Raw genomic sequence first — 24,378 nt, 5'->3', positions numbered from 1 at the left:
CTTTCTGCTCCTGCTCCATCCCCGCCCAGCCTCTTGCCTTTCCTGCTCTGCCCCCTCCCTGGAGCACGCCTCCTCCCCCACCACCCCTAGTGCCTCCTGCATGTCACGGAACAGCTGATCCAAGGCAGGTGGGAGGCGTTGGGGGAGAAGAGAAGGTGCTGCTAGGGGAGAGGAACACCCATGGAATTGGTTCCTATGGTAGTTAGACCCCACCTCAGCAAACACAGATTTGCTTAACTTCACTACCAAATATATTGCATTGCTGTAGTCCAGCTGAGAAGTGACAAAAGCATGAATAAAATAGGGCAGATCATTATCCAGCAGAATGAGAACAAGTCCCCTAACCAATCAGAGAAGACAGACCTGAAGAAGACCTCTGTGGAGCTCAAACGTTTGTCTCTTTCGCCGACAGAAGTTGGTCCAATAAAAGATATTACCTCACCCACCTTGTCTCGCTCAGATCTTGGGACCAACACAGCTACAGCAACACTGCAAACAGTGTTAGTCACAAATGCAGCTATGTGATTATATCCTGAATAGTAAGAGTTGTGCTAGAAAAAGACCTGTCATGTTTAGCCTGATCTTGAAAATGTAGATTTATTTAAAAAAAAAAAAGCTGATTGTTCACAAACCGTGGAAGTAAATCACAGAGAAGGCCTGAGTATGTTCCTGTGGCTTCGCAAACATGTAACATGAGAGTAGATAAATCAATTACTAAAAAGCAAAAAATACCCACAAAAATATATAGTCCTGTGTATCTCTAGTATAGATTTACACGAATGGAAAAAGAGGCTGGCCCCAGCCTCGACATGTATTTTGTGGAGAAGCTTGAGCTAATAAAAGCAAGAAGCTAGAAAAGCTGCAAAGACACTTGAAAAGTAAACACTGCAAAGATAAAAACAGGTCAATTGACTATTTCATGGGGAGGAAATCAGTTATTTAAAGCAGGAGTTGGCAACCTCTGGCACACAGCTCACCAGAGTACACACCCTGGTGGGCTGGGCTAGCTTGTTTACCTGCCACACCCTTCACTTCCTCAGCCTTGCATCCTGCCCCGACACAAAGTGTTGGGACCTCCTGCCACCTCTCGAAGGTGAAGAGCCCTGGTGGGCCAACCTATACTCCACCTGGTTCCAAGGCCCACTGGGGATATCAGCTGGTGGCTCCCTTGATGCCTTCAAGGAGCAGTGGGTGCTGTCTGGGGTTCTCTGCTTGGTGTCCCCATTAGGTTCCCTATGTTTAGCTCTTTGACCACACTCCTATTCCTGTTATTTCATTTGTTGTCCCCGGAATTACTTGGTTTTCCAGGTCCTGTGGATCCTCCCCTCAGGCTGGGGGGGGGTCCTTTGACAGTGGGTGGGCTTTGTTGTCCCACTTCCCACTGTTCCAGGCCAATGGGGGCTGCGGGAAGAGGTACAGTCCGAGGGATGTGCTGGCCGTGGCTTCCTGCCACCCACAGTGGCCTGGGACGGCGAACTGTGGCCAGTGGGAGCTGCGTTTGGCTGAACCTGCTGAAGCAGCAGGTAAACAAACTGGACCGGCCCACCAGAGTGCTTATCCTGGTGAGCCACATGCCAGAGGTTGCCGACCCCTGATTTAAAGGAGAGCAAGTTCTTACTCAACTTATTTCTGTTTCTGGAAACAAAACGAAGGCTTCTTACTTAGCATCTCATAGAACTGCAAAACATACTGGACCTCATGCAACCTGAGAAGAGGTGGTGCTACTGGCTGCTATTTGAAGGAAAATGCCTAGAGATTTTCCTCCAAATAAACTCAAGCATTTGAAAAACTGGTTCTCTCAAATTCTCTTCTGTGTTGTTTTATTCAGCACAGGCAAAGAGAGGGGCTATTAGGGAACTGGTTACAAATTCTTGAATCTCTGGCCACAGTCATGGTGGCATTTAGAGCAGCCTGGGGGCTGTTCTAAACTCTGCTAGCTGAAAGCAGCGCCAAGATGCTGTCTGCCAGCTGAAGATAGCTGGTGCGCAGTGCACTTTTTGCCATACCCCTCGACGAGGGATAAGTGCTTTGGAGCAGGCTCTATTGGCTCTATGCCTGCTAGGTACTCCCCCATGTTAGTGAAATCCCAAGCTGGTGAGTTGCAGCCAGTTTCCACTCCCTGTGCATTGCTTGAGCAGAGTGAGTCAGAAACGCATGATATACAGGCCAGGACTGTTGTGTATATTAGTAATACTGGGTGAGTTCCAATATAGCTTTCAGGTCAATAGGGTGTATTTGTGATGGGTGGATGGTGGGACTGAAAAAGAAGACTAACATTCCAGGGAATTGCCCTAAGGGCATCCCATGATCAGAGATGATTATCAGAAGAAGCAGAGATAAAGAAACTGATGCTGCAGAATTGACTGCCATCTACTGTTGCCTTAAGGCAGCCATGGGAATGGTTAAAGCAGGGAATAGCCTGTGTCTTTCACCCAGATATTGCAGAGGCCACATAAAACTGAGGTTCTGAACTCCAGAGGTCATTAAAGAACCCATGACATGTTTTATCATGGTCAAGGTGATAGTCTGAGTGTCCTAAGACAATTCTGATCTGGGTAATTACATTCTGCCTGCCTACAGTCGCCCTGCAGTGTCTTCTTACCGCAGACAGTATTCTTCAATATACAGAGCTGCTATGTGCTGTTAAACAGCTGGTGTGTTGTGCTCCAGAGATGAGCACAGGTCAGTGGCGAGTGAATCTTTTGGAATAAAAGCTCTAGATTAATGTGGCAGTGCTGAGAGAGACTAACCAGAATATGCCCAACTTACACTTTTGCATTGTTATGCCTATGACCATCCACGCACACAAGCACACAACCCGTGTGCTGATAGCATTCCATTATTAATGGTCTTTAGAGGAAATAAACTGCAATCATTACTTGAGTTTTGAAAGCTGTTCAACATATTTTCCACATCACCAGAAAAAACACATGGCCCAAAATTTATAAGCCTAATAATCACTTAGACCCCAAAAGCAACTGATAGAGGCTTATCTTTTCAGACTTGTCTACATTGCTTACTAAATGATAATCTTAATTGCAGCCCTAATTATGTTTCTGCTCAGAATATTCATAGATAGCCTATACTGTTGATCTGTTTAGTCTAGTCTTCCAGGTGGCAACAGATTTTAAAATGAGTTTTTAACAAGCTATGACTATTACATTTCTAATAACAGGAGATTGTGATCACAGAACTGGCTGTTAAGTGACATGTGGTACAACCCAGTGACAATGGTGGTTGTGAGTGCAAGCACTAGCGCTACTCATTTTTAAAAAAAGACAGGTTAGTCCTGTAAACAGTATTAGGTTTTGTTGTCTGGTTTAACTCTCTTCATACTGAATCCCAAGGATTTTTGTTTTGCTTGGTTTTTGTCCTGAAGTAACCTCTGAGGTTCCAGTGCTTTCAGTTCTACTCTTATGTAATCCGATTTAACCTTTGTGAGCACCTTGCCAGTCATTTGAAGGAACCACACAACACCCTTGGAAACCAGATCCATTTCCACTCCCAAAACTCTTCTCTCTCAAGCCGATTTGGGGCAGAATCTGCCATCATGGTTCTAGCCCCCATGCACCAAAGGTTTCCTAGAATGCAGTAACATCACAATGAGAGCCACAAATATCTCAGAGCTGGAGAAAATGCCTCACAGTGAGAGACTTAAAGAGCTCATTCTGGTTAGCTTATCAAAAAGATTGAGAGGTTACTTTATTACAGTGTATGAGTACCTTCATGGGGTAAATGTGCCAGGTACTAAAGGGTTCTTTAATCAAGTTGAGAAGACCCAATGGCTGGAAGTTCAAACCAAGCAAATTCAAATTAGAATGAAGGCACCATTTTTTTTTACTGTGAGGGTTATTAACATAGACGACTGGTGCATTCCCGTACTGGCAGTGGGGGTGGAGGGGCACAAGCTAAAAGAGAGGACACTTAACTTCTCCATGTGTCTCCTCCCCAGCCTGGGACCCCTGCGCTGTCCCTGTGCAGTGTAGTCAGATGCTTGGGAGAGAGCCTGGTTGGGGAGGGGCGGCAGTGGCAGCCTGCTTCCTGCCCGGGCTTGGCTTTTGGGGGCAGGGGCTGAGCATGCCGTGGTGGCTCTGGCTCACTCATTCGCTGTCCCTGGAAGCCAAGCCTGGGTGGGAGGCAGCCTGCCACCACCAGAGCTGGGCACCCTTTCAGGCAGCTGCTGTACTGCATTGGGCAGTGTCCTAGCAGCTGGAAGAGGCTCTGACCCTGCCCCTTCTGTTCCCCTCCAGGGCTGACTGCTGGGTGGGGAGGCACTTGATTCTGCATGCCCTTCCCCCACTCCCCCTGACATGTTGCCTCTGGTTATTAACCAGTGGAATAAACTACCAAGGGATGTGATAGATTCTCCATGTCTTAACATCTTCAAATGAAGACTGGATGCCTTTCTGGGAGATATGCTTTAGTCAAACACAATTTATTATGCTCAGTGCAGGGGTAACTGGGTGAAATTCTATGGCCTGAGTTATTAAGAAGGTCAGTCTAGATCAGTGGTTCTCAACCAGGGTTATGCGTACCCCTGGGGGTACGCAGAGGTCTTCCAGGGGATACATCAACTCATGTAGATGTTTGCCTGGTTTTACAGCAGGATTCTGTGTTTATACAACAGAGAAGAGAATTAGATCAGTCTCCATTACACTGATAAGGGAATTTAGCCCCAGACTAGCTACTGTATTTCTTGGGAGAGCTACTACTGTTTCACCTCCAGGAACAAAGAGCATTACAATTATAACATGATTATCTCTATTTTTTACTCAAAGATACAAGGTGATAACATGTACAACTCATTCCTCTTCTGTTTGCCACCACAGAGTGCAAGAAAATCTGATTTTATCCATTTCCTTCCATTGTATGGCAGAGTGGTAAGAACTAGTTTCGTTTATACTGTGTTGGTCTGAAGTATTGTAAAGCCAGTGTGACTGTGAACTAGTGGAAATGGTTCACCTAGCACTCCCATTACTGTCCGAGAGTGAACCTATGACCTTTCAAAACCTCCCAGAATCCAGTGGTTCAGCACGGTAGACACACCCAACTGTTTATGCTTGGCCTAATTCTATCCAGACCATTCAACTCCAGATGATTCTGAACTCATCTGCTTCAGTCAATGTAGTTTAAATATCCAAGGATTTCCCAAGAAACCTGGGCATTTTTCTGAGAAACGTTGTGATGTCCAGTTTATTCACAATTTCTTGCTTGCAAAAGGTTTTTAATACATGTTTGAGTGCAATTCTGAAAGCTTCATGTTGGAAGAGCTCACAGAGGCTTCTTCAGTGGCAGTTTTGCCAAAACAAGACCTAAGGGTGGGATTGAAGAGAATCCGAGTTAGGGGCCTACATACCTTTGTGAATCCTGCCTTAAGGAACAAATGCTTAATTGATGTAGCTCTATTGAAATCGCTGGGGCATTTATCATCTTCAGCTGGAGTAAACTGTCCTAGCTCCCAGGAGCGCAATGGAAGTCTCTGGGGCAGATCCTCAGTTGGGAAAGCTATGACAATTTACCCCCAATCAGGATCTACCCCAGTGACTTCAGTGGAAAATGATGCTGATCTAACCAGGGTTTGGCCCCAGGGTCTTCAAAATTGGGCCTCTTTAACAAAAGGCAATGGGGGGAAAATGGGGGGAAATTAGTGCACTATTTTAAAGGTATCGTTCACTGTGCTTTCTGGTTTTGCTACTGTTCATTTTTCTTCCAGCGTTAGGCATCTTCCTCATTAGCATCTTAGGCGCAAGTCTGACAGACAGCGACTAGTTTTGGTTTTGCTGACACATTTCGCTGTAGTTAAATGACAGCCACAGCTGTGACTCATGATGAGAAAATGACCTAAAAATAAAATTAAGGTTGTGTCAAAAAAAGCCACAGGAGTTATAAAAGAGGGCGAGATTGATAGCAGGACTGGGAACAGGTCTTGGCTTGGTAAAGCAGATGATAGTTGCAACAAAAGGTTCCATCTTCCACCCAAGTATAGAATAAGATTTCTGAGAAATGGATCCTCTGTCACAGGATGAGGCTGCTAGCTGTCTCCAACAGTATTTCTACACTGCAGTTAAACACCCACACTTAGCCTGTGTCAGCTGACTTGGGCTCACAGGGCTCTGGCTAAGGAGTTGTTTAATTGCCGTGTAGACATTCGAGCTTGGAGAGCTCTAGGGCTCCTCCCCCCTCACGAGGTCCCAGGACTCAGGCTCCAGCCCGAGCCCAAATGTTTACATGGCAGTTAAACAGCCTCTTAGCCCAAGCCTGACATGGGTGAGCCATGGGTTTTTAATTACAGTGTAGACATACCCTGTAGTGCTTGATGTTTAAAGTTTCAGGATATGCTGATGGGCAGCAACAAAACAAACTATACAAAATAAGTCATGAAGTCAATGGAGTGAAACTATTTGCCCAACCTTATATAATTTTTCATAAGTTAGCCACACTTTATACTAAGGGTATATTTATAAAAAGGAGTTGGAACACAGCAGGATCCTGGGTTTTTTTGTAGATTGTTCCTCACCTCAGTCCATGGACTGCAGCCCAGCAGGTGAATTCTGATGACCTGCCTGAGATATAAGAAACAGTGCTATTACGGCCTTTTGTAGTTGCTAGCCATATAGGGCCAAATTATAGCCTGTTAGTGCAGTAGCTCAGAGGCACAAAGGGGTACAATGAGCTCCCCTGTGCTGGCCATCTGCAAGTGCAGGAATGGAAGCAGGCTCTGCAGAGCAGCTACATCCTCACTGATGAAGATGGGCTGATGAAGGCAGAATGGGAAGTGTCTTGGCTATATGTGCCTTACACTATGCCAGGTGTAGCCAGCTCAGTTTACTCTTTCCCCAGGGAAACAAAGAACTCGGAAGGGAGATTGTAAGTCTCTCAGAAAGTCTGTCTACCTTCAGGACTGCTCCAAGGGCACCACAATGCACTGCCCCTAACTCAGGCCAGATCATCTATCTTCATAAACTAGTCACGGGCTGTATCATGAGAGAGTGGTTAGAAGTACAGCAGCTGTCATTTTGAGCAGAACTTTGACCCCTGTGCAATTTGTAACAGTCAATGTGTGTAACATCTCATGTGCTGCAGTGTGCCGGAGCTCCTGTGGATTTAGCTGACCCCAAGCTCCTGTTTTACTCAACAGCAGTGGTGTGAGTAAGGATCAGGCCAATGGATGGAGAGGGTGTCATTTAGTTTAGATTGGTTCTTATTGTGAGAAACAGCAGCTAAGCAGCTAATGTGAAAGTAAAGTCTGATGCTTTGTAAAGGAAGTGAATAGCCAGCATTATGTAACCTTTTTCAGTGGTGTGGCAAAGTCTCTTCTGATGCTATCTTCCCTGCTTACTGTGTAGTCTATTACATAACTGCTCTTTTGGATGGAACTCTGCGGAGTAGCAGTGTTCAACAGCAGAATACAGCTTCACGAGGACATTATTAAAAATTATCCCCTCAGCCCATTTGTACTTCACCTGCAAAGGGTCCAGTCATGGGAGCACTGTGGGTTGCAGACTGCAGGTGCCGAATTGCAAGCGCGGTGTTTTGGTGGGGTGTAAAAGTGCAGGCACCATTTTTACCTAGAAAAACACAAGCCAGGACCCTACTGAAATTCTGGCCCCATATAAAACCTATTGTCGATGTTTGGGTGCCCTTAATGGAAAGAAGTATGTTTTTAGCATACTTTACTCCACTTCAAATATGGCTGAGGTAGACACGTTTTTCATAAGGATGTGTTTGGTCTAAAGCCACTGAGCTTTTTAAATTCAGGAATAGAGATTCAGAGCATCCTTCTCTCTATCCCTACCCCTCCCGGTTTCCTTCATTATCAAGAATACCCTTCGGAGTAGAATATCACAGAACTATAGCATACACTTTAAAAGAAACCTCAAGGAAAAAGTGGGGAGGGGAGGCTCCCTAGAAGTAAAGAAACACATGGCAAATAACCAAAGCTTTTCAACGAAAAGGCCTATTTACTGATCAGGGAAGAATCCCTCTTTTTTACCTTGTTTTCCAATGGACAGAAAGCCTATGGGAAACAGTGTCTAGGAGGACAGAAAGCTCAGATTCCCATCATGAGCTTTAACCACATAATAGAAAGCTGAAAATATAACTTCTGGAACCAAATGCCACCATGGGATGATCATCTCCCCCAGCCTGCATCTGCCAGAAACACAGGAAGATTCAGAAATGCTCCAAGGCAAATGGCATCCCAACCACAACATTTTAATGTATTTTTATACTTGGGTATATTTAAAGAGGCTTTTAAAAAAATAAACAAAATGAAGCCATCATTTACTGTACAAAAAGCACTTTGAGAAGCATTTAATAGGAATATATTGTTTTACTGTAGATTCTTTTCAAAAACAAAGATATTTCTAAGTAGAGCTGGGGGGGGGAATTCACCCTCTTCTATGAGGAAAATTTTTGAAATATTGACAATTTCAGGTCTTTATTATTAAAGCATTTCTAGAACTAACTTCAGAGACTATTCGTGTCCTCATTTATGTTTAAATGTTTAAATCAAAGTCGAAATCATGGAAATATTTCTCCTGGTAAATGTTAGTAAGTCAGTCTTGCATTGATTGAGGTACATAGGACAGAAGAGAACACTGAAACTGCTTAAAAAGACTAATAATAATTTTGTGGCTGAGTGTGGGTTTGAAGAGGAGAAGCAGCACTCATAAGAGGTACCAGATAGACGGCAATGAGGGCTCCAGTTCAGCAAAGCAGTTAAGCATGTGTTTAAATCCATCCCTGTTCAACAAACCACTAATTCTTGTACTCGTCTTTAAGCAAAGACTTAAGTCTCACTAAAGGCTAAGCTGGGTTTATAACTACTTTGCATCACTGGAAAGCAGATGGTACAAGCCAGTGAATTTGGGCATTATCATTAGAAGCTTATACACGCATTGGAAACTGAAGTTAATTAGAGCTTTCCAAATACACTATACCTTGAAGTTTTTTAATGCATATGGAATGAAGCATATTTTAGTACAGTGCTGTGAAAAATCAGGTGGCACACAATAAGATCATCCGTCAAGCAGGGGAAAATCAACAATAGGTGCTGTTAACAATACACAATTCTTATACATCTACAAAGACCAAATACTTCTACAGTATCTCATCAAGGTTAATTTTCATTGGTTTTGAAGTGTTAAAAATTCTAAGAGCTTTGCTCAAAAAGAAATGATTAATGCACGTCAGGGAATTTTCTTAATATGTAGGTATGGCATTAGTCATCTATTCTGATTCACAGTGAAACCTATGGGGCATGGTGGGAAGTATTTACCATGCTAGATGGTGAAGTTTAGTCTGACATGTAGACTTTTAAAGTGTAATTATTTGAAGTTTCCTGTATGAAGGAACAAGGGCACAAGGCCCACAAAACTAGAAATGGTTGCATAGAAATAAGCAACTGACAAAGCAACTTCTTAATGGAGCCCCTTGTCTCTCCAATAAAGAAGGCCTGATATCAGCTTTGCTTTCCTATTTCTTTGTATCACCTCAAGACTATTAGGAATGCCAAGTCTGGCTTTCCCTGTTTTGCTGGAGGTTTCCTTGGGAGGACCTGGAGATGGGTTGCTCAACCATTAGCTGAAAAGAATGAGATTTTGAATCTTTGTGCAAAGTGTTTTTCTCCCAGCTGTTAGTGGAGTGAGATGGGTATTCACAGAAAACAGAGCACAGAGAGGCATGTATGGCTGCAAGAGAATGATGTGATGCTATGAGTAGAATTCAACTTAGGCCATATCTACACATAAAAGTTGTACTGTTTTAACTATATCAGTATAATGCAAATGGCACAGCCTCCCTTGTGTGGATACAAATATACCAGTATAAAAGTGCTTAAACTGGTATAGTTTACTCCTATATGGGAAGGGGCATAAGCTATACCAGTATAAGGCACTTGTATACAAATATAATGGTGTCTACACTATAATTACATGGGTTAAACAAAAATCACACTCCAAAATAGTTATGCTGGTACAGAAACAATGTGTAGACCAGGCCTTACTCTCTGTCCTTTATGCCTTCCCATTTATTTACGTTTTCTCTCTTGATGGCGGATCCAGTTCATTCTGATACCATGATCTGTTGTATAGCCAGGATCAAGGAACCTCGAAGGGAATGTATGGCTGCCACAGAGCTAAATGTTTGATACAATGACCAAGGTGGGATATAGACTAGTCAGCACAGCTTTCAAATACAGTGAAAAATTACAACAATAACGCTTAAGGCCCAGAGACAGCCAAGCACATACCTATGTGCTTCATTTTATAGCCAGTTCAGTACAGATGCTAAACACTGCCTCCTCCTCACATACCATGAAGAATGAATACAGGTGCAGGGCTCAATGCTCATCCACCTCACTTCCAACTCAGAATGCTATTAAATCTTCTGCCTCCCGACTGTCATTACATTTGCCCTCAGACAGTCAAAGTGTTACCTGAAAATGCACACTGGCTTTTACTTTAACTCATGACATCATTCTTCAGCTGTTCAGACTGACAGATAAGGACGTCACTGGGTAACAAATTAATAAAATATCCTTATTAACAAAATAAACCAAGAAATCCTAAAAACGTGCACATCACCACATTACCAGCTGTTGGTGTGTCAGAAGTCAAAAAAGACTAAATGCAACATGAGGAGGGAAGATTTACAAAACCACAAATAGATTGAAAGGTATCCTTCCTGGGTGATATGCAGAAATTGATATACTAGTTAATTTTGGAATCCCTTAAGAGGGACAATAAATTATACAATGAATTCTTAGGCTTCTAAGAAACAATTAACAAAGTTCTATAGTGAAAGTCAATGTCTAGAGGGCAAAGTTTTGGAGTTTGGAAAGTTAGTTAAAGAGCAGCAAATAAAGCAATCATTGAAATATTTTGAAGCTAAAAAGTTATTCAGAAGATACCCAAGAGAATACTATTCAGGGCTAAAAGCTCTATTCACTTATGTTTCCATTGACTTCATAACTGAGATCAGAGTTTGGCCTTTCCTATTTATGTACACAAACTAGAACCAATAATTTAAAGTAGGATTAAAGATGATGTTATAATACAACAGTAAATACCAAGGAACAACAGTTAAATAGCAATTACTTATGTCACTTGATTACTTGATTGAAAAGATGGAAGATGCAGTTCAGCAGAGATGCGAGTTGTGGATTGAGGCACAAAAAACTCCCAAACAAACAAACAAACAAACCAAAAAACCCTAGGCTTATTCACTAAGTAGAAACATACTGCTGCCTTTTAGTGATCAGAAAATGCTGTAAATTATGGAGTTACTGTGAAAAAAAATCCATAAAGCTTTTAGACCCAATTTGCAGCTGTAGTGAAGAAGGCAAACAGGATGCTGGTTTATGCTGCTAGCAGAGGAGAGTGTAAATCAAAGGAAGTGACATTGTTCTGTACAAAAACAATGAGGAGTCCAGTGGCACACGCCATACATATGAAGAAGTGGGTTTTTTAAGGTGACACCGCACTCCTTGTTGTTTTTGTGGATACAGACTAACATGGCTACCCCTCTGATAATTGCTATATACAGCTGCTACTCTTTAGCTCTGCCTTACTTCACTACTGGTATATTATGTATCATTTGTTCAGTGGAATTACACCAAAAATGAATTTGGCTCAGTGTCCCTAGAGCCCAGAATGAGCAAAATATGCAAAGTTCTCAAAAATGTTAATTATGAGGTTCAGGATGTTCAGTTTGTTCTTGCATATAAATACTTATGATTTCATTGTGTATTTTTATTATTATGAAATGGATCCAAGTACAAGCGAAATCTTCACAGTTTCAGAGAGCAAAAGCCAATAGAACATAGCTGTATATCTAAGGTCTTATTTAGCGGTATCTGAGCACCACCCAAAATTATGAAGTGAGCATATAACTTATCTTTTTTCTTTCAGTTGTCACAGGCTAGGTTTTTATTTTGGGTGGTGTTATTGTGGGAAAGTAAGGATGAAGAAATGGGTCTGGAAGTGCTGTTGTTTGTAATCAAATTGATCTCTTCCAGGAGGGAGTTCCAGATTCCGGGGCGGTAGCTCTGTTTCCAGCACACATCTTACACTGGAAGCCAGCAGTTTCATTGCTTCAGAGGAGAGTAGCCATTGTATCATACCATAACTATGGAGAGTGAACAGCCTGTCCCTCAGGTAACTTGGTCCACTGCCATGTGAGGCATTAAAGTTGGAGATCAAAATCTTGAATTCGACCTGGATTTCCCTGGGGAGCCAGTGAAGAAAACAGAGGATTGAGCGGATGGGTCCCTCAAAGGCTTGTGTTGCTGAGCATATGGTTGATTATGTTCTGAACCAAATTTAGCTTCAGATACTATCTGCAGCACAGATAGCAAGGCCTATGGTTAAGATTGCCTGACAATTCCCATTAGCAGCTTATAACCATTTAGACTGAAATTTTCCATGTCTGGTGTTTGACTCAGGTATATATAAAAGTTACTGTTAAAGCACTTACGACATTTCCAAGAATGAGGTTAGGGGAAATATGTTGTTTTGTATGTAAAAGAAAATCGTACCTGTTTCATAGAGACCCTCTAGAGTCTAGAACCTCTGTGCTAAGGAGTAGCAACTTTAAATTTGGCAGGGGATTGCTCTGGTGTCAGGGATACGCCTTTTGCCAAAATCTGCCTAAATTTGTAGAGATTTCTTAGAGTTTGGCAGGTAAAATTTCTGAAGAGTCTGTCCTCACTGAGCAGGTTCAAGCCTCTCACAGCTCCTAGCACTGACCAGACTGTGCATGCACCATCCCCACTGAGCGAATGGGTATGCTCCTTCAGCCCAGCCCTGCAGGGACAGATAGCTTTTCCTGCAATTGCTCCTTCTGTCAGCCAGGGCGGAAGTGATGCCAAGAAGCAGAACTGAGAGCAGGGAGCCTGCCTTTCCAGTGCTCTCGGTGCTCCTTCTGCTGGCACCCAGGCTGTGAAGATGAGAAAGAGAAGCAGCCTGTCTCCAACGCAGAGAGGTGAGGAAAGGGGGTGGGGGGACAAGGGCATAGGAGCCAGTGGAAGGGGTGGGGGAAGAAGAGGCAAAGAAGATGGGGAGGGGAGAGGGCATGGAGATGGGGGAGGGTAGGAGTGGGGGGGGCAAAGACAGGGGCAGGAGCTGGGACAGGGGCACAGGCAGGACTCAGGAGGAGAGGAGCAGGGTAGGAGCTGGGGAGATGGGATATGAACCGAAGTGGACACAGAGAAACTGGGGGGAGGGTGCAGTGGGGGAAGGGGGGCAGGACAGAAGGATCTGTAGCCACTAGAGAACACTCCCATCCAGACCTTCGAATTTAACACTTTGATGCTGAATATACTGTCTAACAAATAACCATGGAAACCATCTGGCAAAGTGTGTCTCCACCCTCTACAGTAGCTGGGCCACAGAGAAAACAGCCTTCTACCACTACCAATGACATTATTAGCTTAAGTACTAGAGGACTGTGTGGTGGATCTACGGATCCCAACACTGCCAAGGATTGATGTGAGGGACCATTGGTGGTTCCATGATCAAATTTTAATCATTGTCCCATTTTCAAAGTTTAAAACCAGGACATTTCATTCTGTGCAGTGAATTAGGCTGGGTCCCTGTGGCAAACACAGTGTGTGATCATGGAAGTGAAAGCTGATTCATAAAGCACACTGAACGTAGTGCCTAGCCATGACCAGGTGTCTGCCATAGTGCTGGGTCCTATATTTCTGTTTCTCCCCAGCAAATCGAGTTTCTTATCCTGGAATCACAACATGTTAATTTCATCCCAGTCAAGCCTCCCCTATCATCCCCACCTCAGCCAGTGCTGGAGCTATCAGCTGTATTGCTGGCTTGCTCATTTTTGAACAGCCTATAATGACCAGGTTAGAGCTGAAGGATTTGGGCAAATTTGGATGCCATTTTCTCCTCCCATTTACAAGGCAGCCCAGAGCCTTCAGTGTGAGAGAACCTGTAATAATACACTGGCCTTCCCTGGCCAGAGCAGTGATCCACGTCTACGTTGGAGCCTGTGCATGTGTCTGAGTGTGTGTTTGTGTGAATGTGCACGTACATGGGCTTGAGCCTGTTTATATCACAGAACCTGTGCCTGAATCTGCCCATGTGACCTTGATTTTCCCCTTGGGTCCATCTTCCCAAGCACTGGAGGGTCTCATGCTCAAGTTTCACTCTGCCAAGTGGGCAGCATATTGGATTGATGCACCCTTAGCTCTTCTCCAAGTGCCTCCAAGAACTGCTGTAGAAGCAGTACCTTCTCTCTTACCCCATGGTGTGGGCATCCACCATCTCCATCCATTCACCCACACTCAGGGCTGCTGGAACAATTTGCGTAGTGGGGGTGCTGAGAGCTGTTTAACCAAACTGTAAACCCTGGATATGATGGAAACCACTCAACCCAGGGGAGGTGGGAGCACCCCTAGTTCCAGCACCTATGCCCACACTGTTCTTATCTGTGCCCCTAAATGAGAGCTCTTTCCCTGGCACATTTTTGGGCCTGGACCTCTTGTTTGCCATGAGCATTTGGTACCTTTATACCAGGGGTGGCCAACCTGTGGCTCTGGAGCCACATGCGGCTCTTCAGAAGTTAATATGCAGTTCCTTGTATAGGCACTGACTCCAGAGTTAGAGCTACAGGTGCCAACTTTCCAATGTGCCAGGGGGTGCTCACTGCTCAACCCCTGCTCTGCCACAGGCCCTGCCCCCAAGCCATCCCTTCCTGCCCCTTCCTCTGGGCCTGCCGGGCCCTTGCTCCTCCACCCACCCCAAGAGCTTCCTGCATGCCACGAAACAGGTGATCAAGAGGGAAGGGGAGGTGCTGATCAGCGGGGCTGCCGGTGGGTGAGAGGCGCTGGGAGCGGGGGATGGGGAGCTGATGTGGGGGTGGGCTGATGATGTATTGCTGTGCCTCTTTGGCAATGTACATTGGTAAATTCTGGCTCCTTCTCAGGCACAAGTTGGCCACCCTGCTTTATAATAACCTGTCTCTAGCTCATGTAGACACGTTGCACCAGTTGTCCTGTCTCAGCCTAGTCTCTTCCCTCTGAGAGAAGCAGGTTAGGTCTGGGCCCATGGTTTCTCACTCATGTAGTCTTGTCCTGAAATGTGTTTTAGAATTTATGCAGAGCTGGATTGAGTGAATTTACATAATTTAAACCCACACCTTTAAATCCTAGTCTAGGCAAAGCCTGACTGCAAGAAACTCACTGTTTAAGACAATTTGTTGGAACATCTTTACAACAGAAGCCTGGTGGGCCAAAGTTTCAGATCCATTAGTTTTATTCTTGTAATGTAGCTTATATATACAGAAATAGATACACATAGACATCTTTACATCACTGAATATTCATTTTGCTAGCTTACTGTGACAGACATGAGACCTGGGAGTTCCAAAGACTACACTGAAAATGTACCACACAAGTGTAGACTTTTGGAACAATAAGTGTTAAGCAGATTTCCTGGGAATACACAGAGGGAGATTAATGCAAATTCTCTAACTCCAGTTATAGAAAACCCCAGCCTTTTGAAGCTATGTCCTGCGGAGAGGGTCTTTGCTGCTGGATTACCTGTTCCCAGAGACTGGAGATCAAAAGCCCAAGCTATATAAAGAAATGATGGAACTGCCCAGCTTGTTGTTCTGGTTCTGAATCTGAGACCGTTATGAACTTGTAACTCCAGGGAAAACTCAGCTGTGGGTTTTGACGGACTGACGCCTACCAGAGCGTGAGGTTGGAATTGGGGGTGATTTCTGGTAAGGTTACTGACATGCGTGTAGTTTATTTTGTTGTTTTAATATGTTTTCTCTGTAGTGCTTTCACCTTAAGAATAAATGTGTGTGCTTATAAAGAACCGTGAGGTAACTTGCAGCTGCTGACATTTACACGGTTTGTAGTTTTTGCAGAGAAAGCAAAGCACAGATGCTGGCCTGTTTAGGCAGTCTGACTTGCTGGGAATATTACAATGTAAGGCAGAGAACTGTGTAGCCTGGAAAAACCCCTCAGAAGGGAGAGAGATGCAGATCTCTGCCCAAGAGAGGTGATGGTTGGGAGCTGGAAACCTTTAAGTGGGTGCCTTTGGTGAACCACGGAGGGGTAATAAAGTGCAGTCGCCCAAAACTGTGACACTTATCATTTGAAAAGGTTGGATTGTTTTGCATCTTTTATCAGCCAGTATAGGTTTTACGTGGTTAGCCAGTTAAAAAATATGTATCTGAAATAGCCGACTAGATCAGCATTTGTGAAAGAATTTTAGTGCTTGTAGATGTGAGAGAGTAATAGCACTGGTTTGACTCATATGTTGTAGGAGTAGTTGCTCAGATCTGCCAGTTCATCATAACCCTTTTAACACGCTGAATTGTATTAACACGTAGGACTTCAGTTTTTGCTAGCATTTGTTAAGAGAAGATTTTCCTCCTGGGTGAAAAACAGCATCTTCAGCAACTACTTAAGCTGAATCATATTCTCAGAATTCTCATATTAATATACATTATTACATACTTTATACATATGACAATGTTGCATTCAAAAAAGAAGCATTTGGATAATGGCTCTAGTACAGCAATTCAGCAATAATCCAAATCCAAAAAAGTACCTCATCCTGTTCTTTTGCGTTTGGCTGTATTGTATTTACATGATGTTTTCTCTGCTTTCTGTGTCTACTCAGGGCATTAACATAAAGCTTGCAGTAGTAGTGTACCAAGGCATGATCCTGTGTAATGTGAAAAGATTTTAGATGTCAGAAACTTTTTATATGAAACATGATCAAAAGTGTTCACTACAGCCTGAGTACAACACAAAGTTCCTGAAACTCACTTCTCCTTTTGTAATGACTAACACTAAGCTACTGGGGCTGGTTTCCCACCTGGCATTCCCAGTGCAGAGCTGGCCATATTCTGGCCCTTTCTTTTGTAATTTTCTTGTGTTATTTTACTAGTGACAGAAGTTAGATGGATAGGATAATAATTGTATGCAGTATTGCTGCAGCCATGGATGTTAGAGAGACAAGGTGGACAAGGTAATATCCTTTACTGGACCAGCTTCTGTTAGAGAGAGAGAGACAGGCTTCTTCTAAGAGATCTATGTAGCTTGAAAGGCTGTCTCTCTCACTAACAGAAGTTGGTCCCATAACAGATATTACCTCACTCACCTTGTCTCTCTAGTGCACTGGTACTGACACAGCTACAACTGCACTGCATAGTATAGCTCCATGACTTTGTGGAATAATTATCAGTGTTATATTAAGTCTGTTAGCAAATTCTAATAATAATGTAGTGTATAATGCATGCAGTACTGTCTAGACCAAATGATTGTTTATGTATACTTTCCCCAAATATTTCCTTATCTGTTCCTCATTGACTGTTATTTCTGCAGTTTATTATATTACTTCTTTGCTTTCTAAATGTACAAATGTCTTTTATTTTTCTTTCATTTTTGGAAAAAAAGTTATTAAGAAGGTTGTAGCAGGGTGGTTCTGGGCTTCTCTCTAACTATGACTTCCTGGATCCCTATCACTAGGAATACACTGGAATAGATTGCCTAGGGAAGTTGTGGAATCTCCATCTCTGGAGATATTTAAGAGTAGGTTAGATAAATGTCTATTAGGGATGGTCTAGACAATATTTGGTCCTGCCATGAGGGCAGGGGACTGGACTCGATGACCTTTCGAGGTCCCTTCCAGTCCTAGAGTCTATGAATCTATGAATCAGCCTGGTTTCAGATATGAAAATAGTGGGCTTGGGGAGGCTGGCTAGAATCAAGGAAGTTGGTTCAATGAGTTGAAGAGCCCAGACTGAGAAGAACTGAGAGTTCTGGTTAGCTGGGATTCAATTATTCAGACTATGATATGAATAATTGACTATGGTATGAAGTACTCGACTACTGAATGTGATAAAAGGTGGCAGAATCTGGCTCATAGTCAATGCATGGATACTGTATTTGCCAGATAAGCTTGTAAACCATTCATTTATTTCACAAAAAACTGTGCTATGGGACCAGTTTGAACTCAGCTGAACAATAAACAGCCCTTTTCCAGCATTACCTTGATTTTCTCAAATTGATAACATCTGTCAGAAAAGGGTATTGGAGGTGATACAGTGAGTTGTTCTGCAAAAATTCACATTCATCAATTGCAAGTGATACAATTTCATCTAGTATTTCAACTTCAAATTAAACACACTTGTCAGACAGATTTCCAGCATGGTGTGCTGTGAATTAGCAGCAAAATTTCCATGACCATAAAGAAGATACTGTCAGGTCGAATTCAGCCTTAAATTTTGGTTTTGTAAAAATAAGATTTTGTAACCACTAAAACCAATGGGAATATTTATGACTTTTTAAAATTCCAGTGGAAACAGTTTTTAAACAACAATAAAAACATTCCCCCCCTTCCAGTGTTCGCAACTCACACTACAGCTTTGTGCTAGTGCACTGGAAGGATAAAATGAAACAAACTAAAAACTGATTAAAAAAAGGAAACTTGGCTAGTCAATTTCTACAGTTTAAAGTAAGAGAAATGTGGAAAAAATGAAATAAAAATAAATAGTGAAGCGAAAATGTAATATTTGACACTTCTTCCATTCTGTATTATTAGGTTAGGCCTAGATCCTGCATTGTAGACTGCTGCATCCATGTGATGTCACTACTACGGTGATACCCCAGAGACATCTAGCAGAGGCAGTGTGGCCTAGTGCATATAACACGGGATTTTTTTTTTTTATTAAACATTTTTTGTCAGAAAATGCCAATACAGCAAAACAGGAAACATACTGATTTTTGTCAAAACTAGAGAGAGAGAAAAACCACCCCAGAATAACCAGTAATAGCCTAGTGGTTAGTCGGGTACTCACATGGTATGTGGGAGACTTGAGTTCAGAGCAGAGACCCTAGATCTCCCACATCCCAGGTGAGTGCCCTAACCAGCAGGCTGTTTGGGGTGGTGATTTTGCTCTCTCTTTCTCTTGAGCTTCTGAGAATGAGGCTGTGTTTGTATGTGCTGTGTGCACTAGCTGGGGTTCTGTTAGACTTTGGTTTTGTTTTGTTACTTGCTGTTTCTTTGGTTTAGGGGTGTTGTTGATTTCTCCACCCCTTTTCCTTGGCAGGAGATTCTCCATGGGTCCCCTTCAGATGGGTTTAGCATTTTGATCCACAAGCCTAGGGTTCAGTGTGTGCCTGCTGACTACTGCACTGTGGAGGTGGTGTTGCTGAGTGTAGGTAAGGTTACTGGTGGCTGTACTAATGTAAAATCTGCCTCTTGACTGTGCAAATCTATAGTAATTTTCCTGGCCCAGGAGCAGTTTGTGAACTGTTTGGTAAAGGAGGAATTCTGGGAAAAGGAGTCTTTTGTTCAAGTTTTCCCCGTATTTAATCCTGCTACTAAAGTATTTTTTTCAAATGTGTGGTCCCATCCCCCCCTCCCGTCCCCGTCTTCCTTCACAATGGGGCACTAGTGTCTGATCTCTGCCCTTATGGGAAGGTAGTTTCTGCCACTAGGATGATTCTGTTAGGCTGCAAGAACCCAAACATGCGGCATATTATGTCATTCCAGTGCCAGGTTTATGTAGTTCTAAGTAACCCTGAACAGCCCTTGAACTTGGTTTTAAAGTACCACATAGCTGGGGTGGATTGTACAGTGTTTGCTGACTCTGAAAAATGGAATGTTTCCTGTGTGGTGACCCTGGTCATTTGAGGGGATGCTGCCCATGCACTTCTGACTCAGACAACCCCGGTAAGAATGTGGGACCCCAGACAGTGGTGAGGGGGCTGGGACATCAAGGGACGTGCAGGAGACAGAGCCTGCATCTGCACTGCCAGACTCTCTCGCCCCTACTTCGTTGCCGTATGTGTAGGGCCCTACCAAATTCACTATCCATTTTGGTAAATTTCATGATCATAGGATTTTAAAAAACTTAAATGTCCTGGTTTTCAATATTTAAACCTAAAATTTCACAGTGTTGTAACTGTGGGGGTCCCAACCCAAAAAAGGGTTGTGTGGGGGGGGGCGAGGTTGCAAGGCTATTGTAGAGGGGTTGCAATATTGCCACCGTTACCTCTGCGCTGCTGCTGGCAGTGGCACTGCCTTCAGAGATGGTCTCCCAGCCAGCAGCTACAGAGCTTCCTGTGGCCGGGAGATGTTCACTGAGGTGGGTTTGACCTGGCCCCTGGTGCAACCCCTGTGACTTACAGAATTGGAGACCTATTTCCCATCTTTGCTTTGATTATAAGATTTTATCCAGCACCTTACCTTTGCCAACTGACTGAAGGACTGTCTGGATGCTCTCATACACCCTGATCAAACATATTGTATTCCTAACCATGTATTTTTGATAATTTGTTTTTAATTCATGATGTTTTTAATGTTAGCAAACTTTGTAATCTGGATGTGGGGCTTGTTTCAATGGACCAGCGAAAGGCCTTTGATAATGTTAACCATAGTTATCTTCTTAAAATGTTGGACGCTTTTGGGATTAGGCCAGTGTTCTCTTATACTTCTTCACTGTACATAATGTTTGGTTTCATAGAGATGAACGGGGGGGTTTAGCTGCTGCTTCCCAGTTTTCAGAGGCATTTGTCGGGGTGTCCTCGGTCTGAGATGCTGTATGCTGTTAGTTTGGATCCATTCCTGCATGTCCCTCAAAGCCTTTCTGTGTAAGAGGTGCTGGATGCTTTCCCAGTTCACCTGTCAGCCTATGCTGATGATATCTCAGTTTTTATCATGTCTGACAATGACATGAAGGCACTTGGTGCTTGTTTACAAGGGTATGAACATCTTCTGCCTGCATTAACTGGGCTAGGAGCAATTCGATCTTACTGGGCTCTGGGTAGTGCAATGGTCCCCCTTTGTTGCCCCAATTATTGCAATGGGATTAAGGTATTGGGGGTCTTTTTTGGATCTGGACAATATATATTAGGGAACTGGGAAGGGGCTGAGGAGAAGGTGCAAGGCCGCCTGCAGAAACAAGGTGGCACAGGAACAAAGCAGAAGTTAAAAAGTTTAATCAATTTTTTTGAAAATTGTGAGAGAATAATTATCCTAAAATGTTTAAAATTAAACCTCAATTAAGCACCAAGAAATTTTATAAAACCTCTGCAAAATGGTGCCCCTTTCCATGATGCTTGTTGTATGATCACATTTCTGAAAAACAATGATTAAATACATTGTTCCTCTTCCCTAGTACTGTAGATGGGCTGGTTGCACAGAGTGTAACAACTGCCCAGTACAGCCCTGCAAATGGTCTAGTTTAGGTTCATGCAATCTTTCCTGACCAAGTCCTTGGTGCTCACTAAACATCAGAGCTGTCAGCAACCAGGGCGCTTCACTGTGCTGTTTGCCAGGGAGTCCTTCTAGTCTCAAAAATACTAAAATCAGCTCCCCTAAAAAAAACCCCTCCCAGTAGAACACAGTAATACAAAAAGGATGGGGCAAGACTCAAGTATTTGTTTAAACACTAACAATCACTCATGTGATGTCTGCATTGATACAGACAGAATCAGGTCTGAGTGGACGTTTTTATGCTGACCACCCACTAATCACCTGGGAGAACAGAAGGCACTGCTTTTCCCTTTGGAGACACAGTCCTCTATGGAATTGATGATTATTTTAAAATTTGAAACCACTGTTCCTGTTCAGAAACTGAGCTGGGTCTTAAATTATATTTTGAAGAAATGGAACAGAATTTCTCTAAAGGTTCAATTAGGTCAGAAATACCACAAGGATATTTTTCTTGCAACAGTCTTATACATTTAAGTCACCTAGCCATTTGCAATCAGAGCAGGCAGGCAAGAGGGACAGCAACAATATATATTTGCATCATGTCCATGCCCATGAATACAAATAAGCACCCAAAGATAGCTGCGGAAGGTTCCTTCCGCTAAAAAACTTTTTTTTTTGAAGTTACGACTTGTTGTGCCCTGCTTTGATGTTGCTGCAATTAGATGAAGGAGGTCACGGGCTCATTGATTTAGTCAGCAAGGTGGCAGCCTTTCACCTCTGGTCTGTTCAGCGATTGCTGTACTCTGACTCCTCCTCACCTGGATGTCCCTTGCCTTCTCCCTTCTTTTTGCTGGGGGGATGGGCTTTGACTCTCACTTATTTTTGTTGGCACCTGGTTGATTACAGAGCCTAGATTTGCCTCCATTCTATAATGGTCTTTTTAACAACGGGTGACTTTTGCTTAGTGTGTGGCCTGACCAGGTGTTTACCAGTTCATGGCTCTTGGAAGAGCTCCTGTTTTTTAACCCAGTTTTCCCCCACCAAAGCTTTCTTCTCCAGAAGCCTGTTTTCTGCCTGTTCTGAGGCTGGGTTGACCAAGCCACCCGAGTTGATTGTTCCTAGTCTGTCAAGCTGGAAGTTAGTGACATCTCTTGCTGCTCACACTAAAATGTGGTCTCTACGTTTCCTAGCTAAGGTCCTCTCTGAATTCCAGGTGGCACACCTTCAGTAGACTCCTCAAAATTTGCATGGATTGTACTTCCATGGGGAGCGGGGTTGTGTTCCCTTCCCTAGTTGTCTCTCCTTCCCTGGATAAGATCCTGGTGGAAGCAGGCAAATTGTTGCCATAGATGAGTTTGGTGAATGTTCCTTTTGAAACCATGACCAAAAAGCAGTTCTGTGGTCTGTGTGGCATTAAGCTATCCTCTCTGATCTGCCTGATACAGCCTGGAGGATGTCTCTGTCTCTGGGTGAGTTTGTTGCTGGCTTGGAGGCTATAGTACAACCCTTCTCTTCCTAAGCACTCTGGTGACTTACAGTGGAGGGTCCTGCCTAGCATCCTAACCACAAGCACCAACTTTCATTTTTTCAGGTGGGTGCTCCACCCCTGCTCCACCCTGAGGCACCTCCTCACCCTGTCCCTTCCCCCAAGGTGCCACCCTTGCACCGCCTCTTCCTGCTCCCTCCCTGAGCCCCCACCCTTGCTCCTTCTCTTCCCACCCCACCCCACCCGCTTCCCCCCCAGGGCCTTCCATCCACTGCCAAACAGCTGGGGTAGAGCAGTGTGATGTGCTCAGACAGTTCCATGCACTGATCTTGGCCCAGCTGCAGACTGATTACGCTTTTTATAAATCGACTTGCAACCTGGATGCTTGTCAGTTGACTTGGTATGTTAACAATACTTTGTGTGAACTTGGTCATGATGATACTTTAGTGATCCATGTTTAATGTTCACTTAAAATGACTTTTGATTATTTTATTCATATCTTTTTGTGTGTATATTGTAATTCCATAACATTTTAAATAGTTTTTTTAAGTGACTGCATGTGAATAAAGTAGGACTGTCAATTAATCACAGTTATTGCACATGATTAACTAAAACAAATTAGTCTCACTTAAAAAAATTAATCGGGATTAATCGCACTGTTAAACAATAGAATACCAATTGAAATTTATTATATATTTCTTGAATTTTTTCTACATTTTCAAATATATTGATTTCAATTACAGCACAGAATACAAAGTTTACAGTGCTCACTTTATATTATTTTTATTACAAAAATTTGCACTGTAAAAATGATAAACAAAAGAAATAGTATTTTTCAATTCACCTCATACAAGTACTGTAGTGTAATCTCTTTATCATTAAAGTGCAACTTACACATATAGTTTTTGTGTTACATAACTGTACTCAAAAACAAAGCAAAGTAAAACTTTAGAGACTACAAGTCCACTCAGTTCCAATTCTTGTCCAGCCAATTGCTAAAAGAAACAAATTTGTTTACATTTGCAGGAGATAATGCTGCCCATTTCTTAATACAATATCCCATAAAAGCGGGAACAGGTGTTTGCTAGGCACTGTTGTAGCTGGCGTCACAAGATATTTACATGCCAGATGCAGTAAAGATTCATATGCCTCTTCATGATTTGGCCATTGTTCCAGAGGACATGCTTCCATGCTGATGATGCTTGTTAAAAAAATAATGCGCTAATTAAATTTGTGACTGATCTCTTTGGGGGAGAATTGTATGTTTTCTGCTCTGTTTTACCCGCATTCTGCCATATATTTCGTGTTATAGCAGTCTCAGATGATGACCCAGCACATGTTGTTCATTTTAAGAATACTTTCACTGCATATCTGACAAAATCCAAAGAAGATACCAATGTGAAATTTTTAAGAATAGCTACAGCACTTGACCCAAGGTTTAAGAATTTGAAATGCCTTCCAAAATCTGAGAGGGACGAGATGTGGAGTATGCTTTCAGAAGTCTTAAAAGAGCAACAGTCTGATGCGGAAACTACAGAACCCAAACCACCAAAACAGAAAATCAATCTTCTGCTGGTGGCATCTGACTCAGATGATGAAAATGAGCATGTGTTAGTCCACACTGCTTTGGATTGTTATCGAGCAGAACCTGAATGGGGTGATTGAATCATCAAGGGACATATGAATCTTTAG

The 24,378-nt window shown here is 43.0% G+C and overlaps 1 long non-coding RNA gene across 1 annotated transcript; it reads left to right on the top strand.

Moving 5' to 3' along the window:
- Positions 1-1,307: 1,307 nt before the first annotated feature.
- On the top strand, positions 1,308-15,313 carry LOC115645893. The gene is made up of 3 exons (XR_003998863.1): positions 1,308-1,383; positions 3,288-3,298; positions 15,302-15,313. It is a non-coding gene; the product is annotated as an uncharacterized LOC115645893 (long non-coding RNA).
- Positions 15,314-24,378: the final 9,065 nt, after the last annotated feature.

The sequence above is a fragment of the Gopherus evgoodei genome, chromosome 1, assembly GCF_007399415.2.
Source record: "Gopherus evgoodei ecotype Sinaloan lineage chromosome 1, rGopEvg1_v1.p, whole genome shotgun sequence".
Taxonomy (NCBI): Eukaryota; Metazoa; Chordata; order Testudines; family Testudinidae; genus Gopherus; species Gopherus evgoodei.
Note: the sequence above shows the minus strand (reverse complement) of the source record. Positions and strands in the feature narration are given on the sequence as shown.